We start from the raw sequence: 14928 nt of genomic DNA on the forward strand, positions 1-14928 counted from the left end.
GGAGAGGAGGCGACAGCGGGTTAGTCGGGCCAGGGTCCTCTTTTGCAGAGTCACGTGAGAGAGACAAGGGGACTGCGGAACAGTAACGCCTCTACTGCCTGACGCGCGCAGGCTGAGTGCCTGAATGGCTCGGAGTAGTGTCCTCCCTCTGCCTCAGGTATTGCCCTCCGTTTCTCTTAAGGGACGCTTTGTCACCAATCAGCTCGGGCGGACCCTCCCCCGCCCGCTCACCTTTCACAGTGTCAACGCTGCCTACCAACTGTTAAAGGAAATGGGAGAGTTAGTCCTAAAAAAGATACGAAGAAACAGAAAGCAACTTTTATTAGAGGATAAACTCCACTAGGGAACTGGGGTACTGAATTGCTATGAAATATTTGCATTCCGCCGGCTTATCCAAGCAGTGTGATAGCAAATGTCATTACTGTACTACAGGACTCATTTTATCACAGTCTGATACCAGTTTGTGCCATAGTAACTGTTTCATAAGGTGCTCCATCTCCCTTGAGGTATCACGGTTGTGTAAGAGTACATCATAATTACCCATCTCAATGAAACTCGCGATATAAACCATGTAAATGAATAATGCAGAAGCATTATATTAATTATGTGTTCTTTGTACAATCTTTGATCGCAAACGTACTCCCACCACTCCTAGCCCTCTCTCCTCCCTCAACCTCTCCCCCCCACTCTCACCCCCTTCTCACTCCCTTCTCCCTCTTCCCTCAACCGCCCCCCCCACTATTTGTACTCCCACCACTCCTAGCCCTCTCCCCTCCCTCAACCTCTCCCCCCCACTCTCACTCCCTTCTACCACACTGTCACCCCCGCAACGCCCAGCCCCCAAACGTCCCACATTTGCCTCACCCCCTCTATCATCGACTCCCTGTCCAACAACACCAACACCACCACTAATCCTCTCACTCTCCCCCTCACTCACCCCCCAACCTCCCCACCTACCCGAACAGCAACACACTCACTAACACTTTCAACTCCAACTCCATCCACCTCACTAACACCCCCTCCCCTCTCCCCCCGTCTCCAGTAACACAGACACTCGCTCTCCATCAATCCCCAACAACACCAACACCACCACTAATCCTCTCACTCTCCCCCTCACTCACCCCCCAACCTCCCCACCTACCCGAACAGCAACACACTCACTAACACTTTCAACTCCAACTCCATCCACCTCACTAACACCCCCTCCCCTCTCCCCCCGTCTCCAGTAACACAGACACTCGCTCTCCATCAATCCCCAACAACACCAACACCACCACTAATCCTCTCACTCTCCCCCTCACTCACCCCCCAACCTCCCCACCTACCCGAATAGCAACACACTCACTAACACTCCCAACTCCATCCACCTCACTAACACCCCCTCCCCTCTCCCCCCCGTCTCCAGTAACACAGACACTCGCTCTCCATCAATCCCCAACCCCTTATCCAACCCCACGCTTGACACTATCATGTCCACCCTCCTCCAGTTGAGAGAAGAACTCCACACCCTCAAGGAGTTTCTCTTCACACACCCCAGACACCCCCTCCCCACCTCCACTTCTCGATCTAACAACTTAACCCCCGCATTCCGTTCTCGACCTAACAACCTAGCCCCCTCACACCGTTCTCGACCTAACAACTTAGCCCCCTCACACCATACGCACCCCCCACAGTGGACCACTATCCCCTCTCGCAATACCTCCAACCGCCCTCGACGCACCATCAGGACTCTGTCGGACCTCGACATACACACCCTACTCTGCACATATGTCTCAGCTCGCCAAAACCCCTTAGCCACCACACACCTGTCCATTCCTACGATTCTCTCCAACCCTCTCAGGCACCCCACGCATAACAACAGAGGCTCCGTCCCCAACAACCTCACAAAAGTCCCCCGCACTCAAGATCACCCCCCACCCTCTGCACCCCCAGACTCAAATGCACACTTCTCAACTGTAGATCGGCCCAAAGACACTCCTCGGAGGTCGCTGATCTCATCATCTCCTCGAACCTTGACCTAGCCATCCTAACTGAAACATGGTTAACCGAATCTTCTACTCCTATCATGGATATCCTAGTCCCCCCCAACTACTGCATCATTAGACTTGACAGACCCAGGAAGACAGACGGTGGAATCGCATGCATTTACAAGAGCAGCCTTTAAATCAATAAAGTCTCCGCCCCCTCTCTTACCTCCTGTGAATACATCTGCCTTGATGTCATCAGTGAAAACAAACCTGTTTGTTCACTACACGTCATCTACCACCCACCTGGGGACAACCTCACCTTCTCACAACAACTCATGGACATAATCTCAATCAACTCAGGACGGCAAAACACACAAATTTACCTTGGAGACTACAATCTTCACTGGAATGATGGTAGTGACGCAGTAGTCAATAGCCTCAAAAACTACCTTAGCGCCTCTGACCTCACCCAAATTTGCAACAGCCCGACCCATGACAAAGGCTCTATCCTCGACCTCATCATCTCCAAAGAAGCCACTATTCAACTTGATTCAATCCAACCTTGTGACTGGTCAGATCACCATACTGTCACATTCTACATCAATGAAAACGTTAAACGTGTCCCGGTTCAATCCTCCAAGCCCAAAGTTTGGAAAAGAGACCTGAAGAAACTCAAGCCAAACTCTGTACCCCCTAACAGCTGCAATCTCCTACTTCCCCTTACCGACGTTACTGACGTTCAGTGCTTAACTGACCACTATATCAACGCTATGACCTCAATAATCAATGAGGCTGCACCGATGCAACTGAAAAGAGACTCCACCAAGATCTCTAACCCTTGGTACGACGGGAGTCTCAATGAAGACAGACGGGCCATGCGAATGGCAGAGCGCACCTGGAGATCTGTTCCCTCGGCACTGCACCTAAAAATTCTGAAGAAAAAGAGAAACGCATACTTCAGGAAAATAAAACGCTAAAAGTCAGATTTCTTCAGACTCCAGCTCGACCAAGCAAAAAACCGTCCAAGAAAACTGTTCGAGCTAATACGATCCCAATCCAAGGAACAACCACAAGCAGTCGACACTATGGGCAATGCACCTTCCTGTGAAGATTTCTCTGCTTTCTTTAAACAAAAAACTGACAACATAAAAGGCCCTCTCCTCATTGACGCAAAGCTCTAATCCAAACACCACTTCATAACACCCAATGAACCAAAAAACAATGCGACATGGTCATCCTTTGACACGTACTCTGAAGAAGAAATTGACAATCTACTCAGCACCCTGAAACCATCCAACCACCTCAATGACCCTCTTCCTGCTAACGCTGTAAAAGACTTCACCCGTTGCTCCTCCCACTCTGGACTAAAATTATCAATAGCTCACTTCAACAAGGAACCATACCTGACTCCCTCAAAGTTGGACAAGTTACACCTTTACTAAAGAAACCAACAGCAGACCCCACTGATCTAAACAACTACCGTCCTATCACCAACATTCCCACTCTCGCCAAACTGTTGGAAAAATGCGTTCAACTACAATTGACAAAGCACATAGAACAGTTTGATCTCCTCAACCCTCATCAATCAGGCTTCCGAGCAGGGCACAGTACCGAAACGGCTATGACTCACATAATTGACGAGCCCTCCAAATTTTAGATCACAATGATTCCTGCCTCCTCATCCTTCTTGATCTCTCTTCAGCATTCGACACTGTGAAACATGAGAACTTACTCGAACTCTTAAAAACAAGAATGGGTCTTTCCGGGACCGTTCTTCAGTGGTTCACCTCATTTCTTCACAACCGGTCTCAGAAATTCAAGAGCAACAACCTGATGTCCTCCCCAGTACCTGTATCGTTAGGTGTCCCTCAAGGATCCTGCCTATCCCCTACTTTGTTCAACTTAGTTATGGAACCTCTCACCACCTTGCTACAAGCATCCAATGTACACTTTCACATGTACGCCCATGACACTCAACTGTATCTCAAACTACAATCTCCCAAAGACATCATGCGTCTGAACTCGACGATCAGAAGCACCCAATCCTGGCTGGCCGATAACCACCTCAAACTCAATGCTATGAAAACTGAGTTCCTCCTGATCTCACCTCCCGCGAAAATCTCTACCACTCAAACTTGGCTTAAACACCTAACTGAACTCAATGTCCAACCGACCATCGTGGACTCAGCAAAATCTTTAGACATAACACTAGATGCCAATCTCAACATGCAGCAGCATATCAGCAAGGCAACTAAGGGAGCGAACTTCCAAATAAATACCTTGAGGAACTTAAACCCTTCCTCCCAGCCAAAGACTTCCAAACTGCAGTACAAGCGCTAATCATCCCTCGCATAGACTACGGCAGCATCGCCCTCTGCGGCCTCCCCCTAACTACAACTGCACCCCTGAGAGCTTCACTAAACGCGGCAGCAAGACTCATCACTGGATCAAAAAAACATTCCCATATCTCCCCTGACTTTAAATCCCTGAACTGGCTGCCGTTTGAAGCCAGAATACATCTGAAAATGGCCTGCTTGACACACAAGGCTATCCACCTGAACTCACCGGGCTACCTCACTCAGAAGCTGACAATTTCAGGCGGCTCGAGATCCACCAGAAGCACAAAGAATCTTCTGCTGAAACCTCGAAGATTCCGGAAGGAAAGAACTTACAAACGTTCCTTCTCAGGAATGGCGCCTAGGACCTGGAACGCACTCCCTCCTGAAACCAGACTTATCCCCTCCACTTTTCTTTTTAAGAAAGAAGTTAAAGCTATCCTCATGGCTAAATACACCTGAACCACCACTTTTGATCTTTTAAGACTCTGCGTCGATCTGTACTCGTGCTTGATCCATTTGCACATATGTATTTACTTGTATTATCCTATACCTATATATATACCTATACCTGTATATTATCGACCTTACCCGACTGTTCATACTCCCTCCTATCTGTATTACTTGCATTGATGACCTACTTTCCTAATTATGCTCCCTAATTATGCTACCTCGTGTACTCACCCCCCTTGCCTATGTAAAGCGCTCTGTTATCTGCTAAGATCTTGTTCGCGCTATATAAAACTTTTCAAAATAAATAAAATAAACGCAACAAGCATTAGCAATGCCATTTGGTCTGGCCGTGGTTGCACCCCACACTCATATGGTCAAATACATAAGTGAAGCAATACATTCCTGAAGTCTAAAGGGAAAGTCATAATTACTATCAATCTGTTGTATCAGGGCCTTACCATCAACATCATACTTGTTTTCTAAACTAACACCAAAAGAGTGAACTAAAGCAACTTAAAGGTTAAAATAATGTTAAAGAGCTCCATGCAGTGCACAACAATTCTTGCTTAATGTCCAGTGCTTCTAGTTTCAAAAATAACAAGTACTTTCATAGTGTATTTCTCAAAAAGTTCACAGTGTAAAAACGCACTCGCATGATATGGAGGCAAAAGCAGTCCAATGCTGACAAAAGAGATGCTATGGGCAACAAACTTAGTCCTTAGAAAATCCCCAAAATATCACACAATAAACCAATGTTCAACCAATGCTTTTCCTTGAAAGTGGAACCATATTTTAATGTAGACAAAAATAAATGCTATAATCAAAATTACAAATAATTACAAGAGTTCAGGTAGATTAACACATTTAAACCCCTCCTTTATGGGGCCTTCAAAAGTAGCCAAGGTGTAACCTAAAGAATCGTCATAAGGTTAAACTAGCTCTGTTACTGTAGTCTGGTCCAATATATGAGAGGGACCTTGTGATAATTTGAGCACCAGAAGGGACTAATTGTAAAGAACAGAAATGGTCCTATATAAGGCTATAGGAAAACATAAGGCTTTTAAGAGCAAAAACAAACAACAACAAAAAGGTTACCTTCACAAGGGTTGTCAGTTCATTCACAATGTAAAATAAAAGGCTTACTGCCATTGGTACTTAATTTAAAACCAATTAAGTTAAGTCTGTTGAATGTAACATGGACATAAACATGACTGTGGCCTTTGTCTGCAAAGGCCTATCAAACAGGAAGATCTAAAGGGTACATTTACATGACCATTACCTCTGCTTCTGGAGACAACAAGCATTCACTGCCCTCTCACATAAAAAGAGATGTATATACTGAACCCTTTCCTGTTGCATTTGGGAGATAGTTAAAAATGTGAAGCCCATTCCTACGGAGTTTGTACTGGAGTTCACAACATAACATTCCTATGTAATGCATTTGTCAGAGTTCACAATGCAAATTTTGCTTCCTATGGTATTTGTCAAAGAGTTCACAATTTGAAGTCTCTTTGCATGTTTTTTGGCAAGCAGTTCAATGTAAAACCTCTTCCTGTTATGTTTGTTGGCGTGTTCGCAGTGGGGAAGCTCCTTGCCTCTGAATTAGTTATGGGGCTCCACCATACAAAGCTCCGTCCTACCTTATTAGTTTTTAAGTGAATTAACGCAATAGTTTTCAATCAAATGCTTACAGAGAAGAAAATCAACATGTGGAGTCATGGCCCCTCTCTTAGTACTACCTCTCAAAGCTCTTTCTTGGTGGTAACATACAAAAATAGTTCAGGCTTTGTGTTTCAGTCAGAACTTTTAATCATAAACAGGTTACACCCATGGCATCTGAACTTCGGCATTTCGGTGCCCCAGCATAGCCTCACTATCCAAGGGTCAGAATCCACTTTCGTTTTCCTCCTACCAGGTCGGGTTCGCCCGAGAACACTAACTTTGTCATTACTAGCTACCATAGACTTTGTCCCGCATCACGCGTGAGAGTGCACACTCTGCACCCGAGTCCCCTAGGCCTCCTAGAAGTAATCTGAAGATTCTATAGTGAAGTCCTAGCGATTCCTAAGCCTATTAGTACTGTACTTACCTGCTAGTAATTTCGCATTCCACTTTCAGAGTATATGGTTTTCCGTGCCCCTCGGGCATTTGTATATACAGTGCTAACTTAAGTATTTTCGTAAGAGTTTTGTTTTGTGCTTAGTACCCTGTCCTCATAAAGAGTACAGGGCTGTTGTGATTTTAATAAATACACTGTTTATTTTCATAACACTTGTGTGGTGTCCTTTCACTTGGTGTTCAAGAGGTATATGTGTGGTATAACAGCTGGCTTAACACGCCCTCTCGAGTCTTTAGCCTTAGACTGCTCGTATCCACGCTACTAGGATAGCTGGTCCATAAGGTTGACTTACAACCAATCATCAATAAGGGTTGCTGGACTGATACATAGTGTTCACTAGAATAGTGAGCACTGCATATCAGGCCACCTTCTCACAATCATGTTGTAGTTTTCAATATCAAGGTGAATATTGTTCTATGATCCATATATCAACTGCAGTTTTTCTAGTGACTACTAGACGGCATTGAAAGGCAGCACACAAGTTTATAAAAGTCACTCAGTTTGCAATGCTGTGTTCGCAGCAGGATAAATGACTAGTCTACTCACGGCGAAACCAACAAGCATTTGCAATGCAATAAGTCTCCCATTAGTGATAGTTTGAGCTATTGAATTTGCAAATGCAAAAAATTATTGAGGAAAGAAATTCCACTAAGAAAGACAAGGGTGTAGGACCACAGGCTTACTAGGTGTCCCAGTGGAGTTGTAAAGGAATCTCCGTTAGCCACATAAGGTACTGCATCCTTAATGCAAGTTTCAGCTACAATATTTCTGGTTAGATTTGTATTAAGGCTGCAGTACCTTACATGGCTAATAGAGGTCCCTTTATAACACCATGGGGACACCTAGTAATGGCCTGTGGTACTGAGCCCTTACGAGCCTAGGCATTACTTTGGATTGCAAACATAGTCTACACCTACGTATTCCATTTTTAGACATAAAATGGAGCGAAACACAATCCATTTTAACAAATAGGGTGCTCATTAGGAGTTTCCAGAAAAATCGACTCTGAATATCCCCTGGGGAAATACAGTTGCCAGACAAATCAAGATTAACAGCCAACTCGGAACGAAAGACAAAGTACACTGCTGCGCCAGTCAACACCAGGCAAGGATAACACCTGTAATGCATTTTTAAGAGCAAGGTCGTATTTTTTTGTGTGGGGGTAGTGTATGGGGTTGGCCCCTGAATAATTTTCACAATCATTTGGCTGATATGAAAAGTTAGGTCTGCAGAGAAAAGTTTGAGTCCGGTCCTAACTGTTGCAGGAGGGCACGCTGGTTCATTTTGAATTTGGTGCTGTGTGCCAGGGGTCTTAGTGTTACAGATGTGGAAGACAAACATGTCTACTCCGCAGCAGCCTTCAGTCTTCTATGGCGCTTCTGTGCGCAGGATGCACTGATGGTTGTTGGCAGGGTTTAGCATTTTGCCAGTGGGTGGAGGTGCATCCTGGAACCATAAAGCTTCAGAAATTGGTTATTGGCTGCGCCATGGCTGGGCTCCGCGGCAACTCATCCTAAGGTGTGGGGTTATGGTCTTTTGGGCGACCGTGCCTAACAAAAGGAAGGCACCGCCGTCAATGTTGTCCCTGAAGCGTGCCATGCTGGTCAGAAAAAAAAGTGTGTCTTAAAATAAAATCTTAAGTGCAAGCGGTAGTTGCGGCCGCGCACAACAAAATTAACAATGGCAGCCGCATCTTTAAAGTTCTAGCACGGCATGCCTATTTGTTAAAAAAAACAACTGTCATCCATATCTTATGGGCGAGCCGGGCATAAGAAAAGAAAGGCGAGGCTGCCATTGTTGACCCCGAAGTATCCGGCGCTGGTGAAAAACAAACACGTCTTAAAAATAGGCCCATGAGAGTAAGGCAGAAGTGTTGCGCTGCTTTAAAAAAAATAGGTATGTTCAGCGTTAATGGCGTGGCCACAATTGTTGAAGCGCTGCTTATAAAACAGACAAGCGGTTGCAGGAGTGAATATTGTGTGTGCAAGAGGAGAAAGTCATGTAAGAAAATAGTGCTCACAGACCGTAAATAAAATATATGGAGTACCAACACGTGTTACAGGGGCAGTCCTCATGGGAGGATACAACTGGAGAAAAGGAGGTACTAAAGAGGGACTACTAAGCCTATTCACAAATCAAAAGCCACCATTTCCAAAGGACTGTAACAAGAGCCAATTGAAAATATGGGTGAAAAATGGGCAGAGCTTCAAATCCATACCTGAATACAGTATGTCTCGAAAGAGAGCGCAAGTGATGCCTAGGCGAGACCTAAAAAGCTCCTGTTGACGGGTAAATTACAGAAAGGGAAGAAAGCACAAAATAGGTACAAGGCAACTGATACGTAGATGGAATCTTCAGAAAGGATTTGCTTTGTGGGGTGCTGGGCACAATGCGGTCTCTTGGACAGATAGCAGGTGTCTGAAGCAAGAGCACATAAAAAGGATTTAGAAATAGCATCCATTGAAAAGGCCGAGGGTTCTCACGTACATTACCAAATATAAAAGAAAATCGCTCATCAATTAAGCAGCTAAACTCCATAACACGACCTGCACTTCAACCAACATAAAACTCACTAAACTGTATAAATACCATGGCAAAACATTAAACTGAAAAGGCTAATCTCTAATAACACTCCCTCTAAAAATCAAGCTACAACAGCTGCACATTACCAGGTTCACCAAAGAAGGCTACCTCTAACACACAGCCTAAACTTTTGCTCTTTTTCCTAACAAAAAACAGAAAATAATACACTAATCAAAAACATAAATATCATAGGCTTATCAGCAAATTGTTGCCCTTCAAACGTTTTCAAAAGCATTCTCGAGGAATCCTTTGCTGCCGTACTGCAAGAACAATCATCGACTCTTCTCTTCAACCAAAGAGTTCCACAACGACCTAAAACGATCTTACATTAAACCTGTCCTAAAGAAGCAGGGAATTAACCAGAGGCACCAGGTAAACTACTGACAATTATCCAATAGACTGTTACTGCTTATACTCTTTGAAAAAGCAGCCTTCTCACTGATCAACAAACTCCTGCAGGAATGGCAGTATTCAAATTTTGAAGAAGCACCACATCAGCATTAATCTTCCCAGGGATAACCTCAAAATTCTGTTGAAGCTGCTGGTATCATCACACTACTCCTACTCCACCCATTAGCAGCCTTTTACTTTTAAGACTACCAGACTACATGACGCTGATATCCAAAGCAAAGTCCTCAACTGGATAAATTCCTACCACATAGATAAAACCCAATTCGTCACACTTCCTTCCTTCAGTTATTCACTAGTCGCCTGCCCCATAGGTGTCAGCGAAGCTCAACATATGCTCCCCTCCTTCTTAATAAGTAGTGGTCTTCACTTTCACATATTGTCAACTCCTCATGCTCTCCTATTATAACTAAACAGATAAAACCCAGAATATTTTTTTTAAAAACGGGAAAAAAACGCTTACCGTCAGACATATGACCTCAGCAAAAGATTCCTGGCATGTGAAGAGTTGATGATGACGGACCATCTTACACTCTACTCTTCCAAATTTGAAAAATTCACCTGTGGATTCTGCCTGATCATGAACGCCAAATTCTCACTTCAACACCAAATCAACAAAGTGGTCAGACATATTGTACACAACGAGAACACTACAATGAAGCTACTCTTGATCAGGCCCTTCTCTCAGGATACAGCCATCACTACCCCAAGTGTTGTGATGTGCTTGATTATGCCAAAGGGCTGTAAATCTTACTCATCAGACACCTAAGCAGCAAGTTACAACAAATCCAGAATATTACTGCCACACAAGTCCTAAACCTGAGCAGACGAGATCACATCATTTTATTTTTCCTATTGAAGTCTGGCTCTGTTTCATGCGGGGCTGGCCAGAGCAAGGAAGGAGTGGTTTTCACTGCCTAAGTGCGCATGACTGTTTGGCTGGCCCTCCTGTTTGTTATTAAAATCATGACACAGGGTACCAAAGTCATACTTGTTTGCATACATAGCCTCTAAAACTATTCATCGCACTCTCTGCATTCCACTCCATGCATAAGATGCTACTGTATACAGCTACATGAAGTCTGTACCACATTCTCTAGACCTCACACACAACACTATAATGCACCACACATAGATGAGACTAGGGACGGCTCCTTCACTAAGGCGGACGAGCTTCGCCACACTGCTCTCAGAGCAGTGGAAAAGAAAAAAAAATGATAATAGCCAGGTTATCATCGTATTTTATTTTTCTTTACTGCGGGGCTGGGTTGGGGCGGGCAGGCTGGTAGCTCAGTGAGGAGGAGAGGACTGCGCACACCAAATGCACACAACTGCTTGGCCAGCCGTCTATGGCCAGACAAACAGTCATTTACTCTTTGCATGTTCCCCACCCAGGCTGCGTTACAGGCTGGGTGCGGAACATGCACAGGCTCCCTGTTCTCATCTGAGCACCGAACCACAGCGCTCAGACCAATCACAACAAGGCATTGCAGCCTTGCGATTGGCTCAGGCGAGCCTTTGTGCTTCAGGACTCTTTAGCAACGACGGAGAAGAGACAGAAGCTGCCGTTGCATAAGGAGGTGTTTTTTTAAAATATTCTAACCCCCTAACACCCCTCCACCTGTTACCTGCGGCTGCCATTGGATGAGACACTTCAGCCAACATCCTTCTCCAACCAAGCACTACAAATCAATAAGCTACACCCTTGACTAATTGGAAAGTGATTTGGCACCTCATCAAAGGGTGTGACATTGTTATGAAGATGCTACAATGCAATATCAATACCAAACTCCATAGTATTCACAATTCAGTACTTCTTTTTTTATCAAACCCTGAAGGATAGTAAACCAAATATGTCCTGCAAGGACTTCACCCAGAAGCCAAAAGGTTTTCCCAATGCTGTGCAACAAAAAACATTGAAAAAAATGTGTGATGATTCAGGAGTTTGCACAAGGGAGACAGCAACACAAGAGGTTGGAGAGACAGCAACCTGGGGTAGAAGTACACAATAGAATGAGGGGGGAGAAAAACAGGGAGAATGGGAGGAGAAGCACTAAATGGGACAGCCACACGTGGAGCAGAGAAGATACACATGAGGGAGAGAACACTGGGGGGGAGGTACATGGAAGAGAAACACATAATGGGGAGATGGGGGGCATATGCGGGAGAGAGATAAAAAAACACACGCCTTTTCATGGAGTGCTTAATCAAACAATAAAAAGCAGTTCCCTAAAAGTGAGCAGTGGAAGGTCACAAGTCAGGCGGATCAAGATGATGGTAAAGATGCTATTTTCCAGTGGAGAGACAAACACAAGGTGGAACAAAATGGGCAAGGCAAGCCATCAAATAAGATGCAAGCGTATGAGAGTGACAATAAAGTCACATTTTGGGAAGCAATGGGCGTTTAAAGTCTACTGGAAGTTCTTGGTAAGCCCACAATAGGTATTTTTCTACTAGAAATCTGAGCTGTCTGATAGGCTCAACCTAAAAAAAAGGCATTTATAACAGTTACTAAAGTCGCCAGTGCAGAGTGTGTTTATAATTGTCTGCATTCTAACAATAGCTACAGGTAGCACTACTTGCCATGTCGTTTCCCCAAAACAGCTGGAGAAGCCAGACAGACTGCATTAGGAAGGCGCTGTTTTCAACAAGAACAAAAGTATAGTGCGTCATTTATGTACTGAAAATGTGCAAATTAATGAATTATGGATGACGGTGCAACCACAGCACATGACGCAACATTGTACCTAATTACTGAAGCGGTTTCGTATCCAGCCACAGAAAGAGAAAACGGCTTACACAAATATCAGCATGTCTCATACTAAAAGATCAAGACTTCATTTTGATAAACCTAAAAGCAGGTGGTGTAACGCAAAATGAGGGGGTCCGCTGTAAAAAGCAATGAGACCACCCTCCTCTGACTCTTCCATATCTCACAGATTGGACTTGGGTTAAATGAAACCCTGGGCGGTGAACTCCGCTCACGGAGTTTGTGGAGTTTCCCTGCACTCTGCGTTAGTTAGGCAGTTAGAGTTTTTTTCTTTGCCAGAGTTCACCAACGTCAAGTTGGCGAGTTTGAGAGAGGAAAATCCGACTCCCGGAGAGATTTTTCCTCGTTCGGAAAATAAACCTACTGGCGAGATTTCTCAACGCTAGGGGTGGGCAAGTTTCTCACTGAGAGAAGTTACGAATGCACACGACTGCTTTCGTTGAGAAACTGTCCGTTCGCGTTGAGAAAGCTGCAGCTCGAGGAAAAATCTACTCCAGCGGCAGAAAAGGTAAGCTTGCGCTGTGCATGGTGCTGTTCGCAATGATTGCACAGAGGGGACAAGCATTTGGCACCATGCAATCACCGGGAACAGCATTCTTCTACCGTACTCTGCCGCTTGCGGAGCTCCATGCAGTGCGACAGTTTTTTTTTGGACTTCGCGTAGTGCAACTCCGCAAACTCCACCCAGGGTTAGTTAATAATGATCTAATCAGTCTATGCGAAAGATAACCCCAAGGTAGTTATATAATCCACACGAAGCCACGTCTCCAAGTGTTTGAGGTTCTCCAGTTACCATGCCGGGAATCGCCTCTCCACACGAAGAGTGATACTTGCTAGCTACCGCACGTCTTGCCATCCCTTGTGTGTATTACCACTGGGAATTCACAAGTGCTCTTTCGTCTACATATCGATTTTCAAATGTAATTGCCAGACATTTAAGTACACCTTTCATTTGCCATTCTTATTGCAACAAGCCCTCTTCATATTGACCACCTATTTCTTGATACTGCGAGGTTATATATGGATTAGCTATAGGAATAAAAAAAAAAAATCCTTTTTGACTCAGCTCTTGGGGAGACGTGGCTTTGTGTGGATTATATAACTACCTTTGGGTTATCTTTCGCATCCGGCAGGGGTGTGGAATTTAATAAAATATCTACTTGTCCATGGGGCAGGTTGCTTCATAAATCTACTTGTCCTGTAACAAAATCCACTTGTCCCTTTGGTGCCATGTAGTGCGGCGACAAATTATGGCAGCGGTCTCATTATATAAAAGTTCTGATATAGCCTCTTTGATTATGCCGCGGATCATACCATAGTAGCGTTTGAATACTTATGTTCCCACGTTTCCGCAGATCTACATACTGGGTCTGAAGGTAGTGGTAAGCAATAGTTCCAGGGTTAGAATGCCCTTTGAGTCTGTGCAAACCTATTAACTTGGACGTTTTAAGCGTTTTCAACAACTGCATGTTTGCTCATGCTAAAATGCAGTTCACAAATATTTTCTAGGAGTATGATTTCTTGTCCAACTTCTGTAAATTCTTGGGAATTCATAAAAGACATATAGCTGCACTTAAATGCATATACCATGGGTGCACGTTTGAGACTTTCTTTAATAATTAGGCCCCTAATCTGGTCTGACTATGACCATGACCTTTTGCGTTTATTAAACTTCTGTCTCTATATTGGCTGGCTTCATTGTGACTAGACAGCATTCTGCTCGTTCACAAGGAGTATATTGGCACGCAAAGTAGTTTTGTTCAGTTCCAGTAACTAGTGTGGCGGTGTGTGTTTTTGGAGACCAAAAGCAATTTTTGCTTTTGCCAATGTTTGTTATAATGGTTACGTCCCTGCAGCTCCCTAACCAGTAAAGTTTTACAAAAACCATGCCAAAACAAGTCGCACCTTGACCAAACTAAAAGGCTGACCACCAATTGCAGACCTACTGACTTTGCCAATGCTTGTTTATTTTTGTTTCCCATAATCTTATTGAAACTGGTTACACTGATTGTCTATTATGAATATTTTGGGGAAATACTAGAATGCATCAACACAGGTTACTAAATGATACTGCAAATAAATGGTACCTGCAATTTTACAGTAGTTTAGCTAAATGTTTTCTTTCATGCTTTCCTTTTTTATCAACATTTTATTTTGAAAGCAAAGAATCCTCAATCTTGCTTTCAAGCTGCTGCTAATATTTGCATCAAATCGGAGAGCATTCTGGGAGCATTATACATAGCCTCATATTGCTAAACTTTGAAAACGTGTGTATACATTTTTATACTGGGC

General features: G+C 44.2%; 1 protein-coding gene across 4 annotated transcripts in view; it reads right to left on the reverse strand.

The window, feature by feature from the left end:
* NARF (nuclear prelamin A recognition factor) overlaps positions 1 to 14928 on the reverse strand; it is a 398106-nt gene that overhangs the window by 303456 nt on the left and 79722 nt on the right. The gene's annotated exons all lie outside the window — the stretch shown is intronic.

This window comes from Lissotriton vulgaris, chromosome 7, assembly GCF_964263255.1.
Source record: "Lissotriton vulgaris chromosome 7, aLisVul1.2, whole genome shotgun sequence".
NCBI lineage: Eukaryota > Metazoa > Chordata > Amphibia > Caudata > Salamandridae > Lissotriton > Lissotriton vulgaris.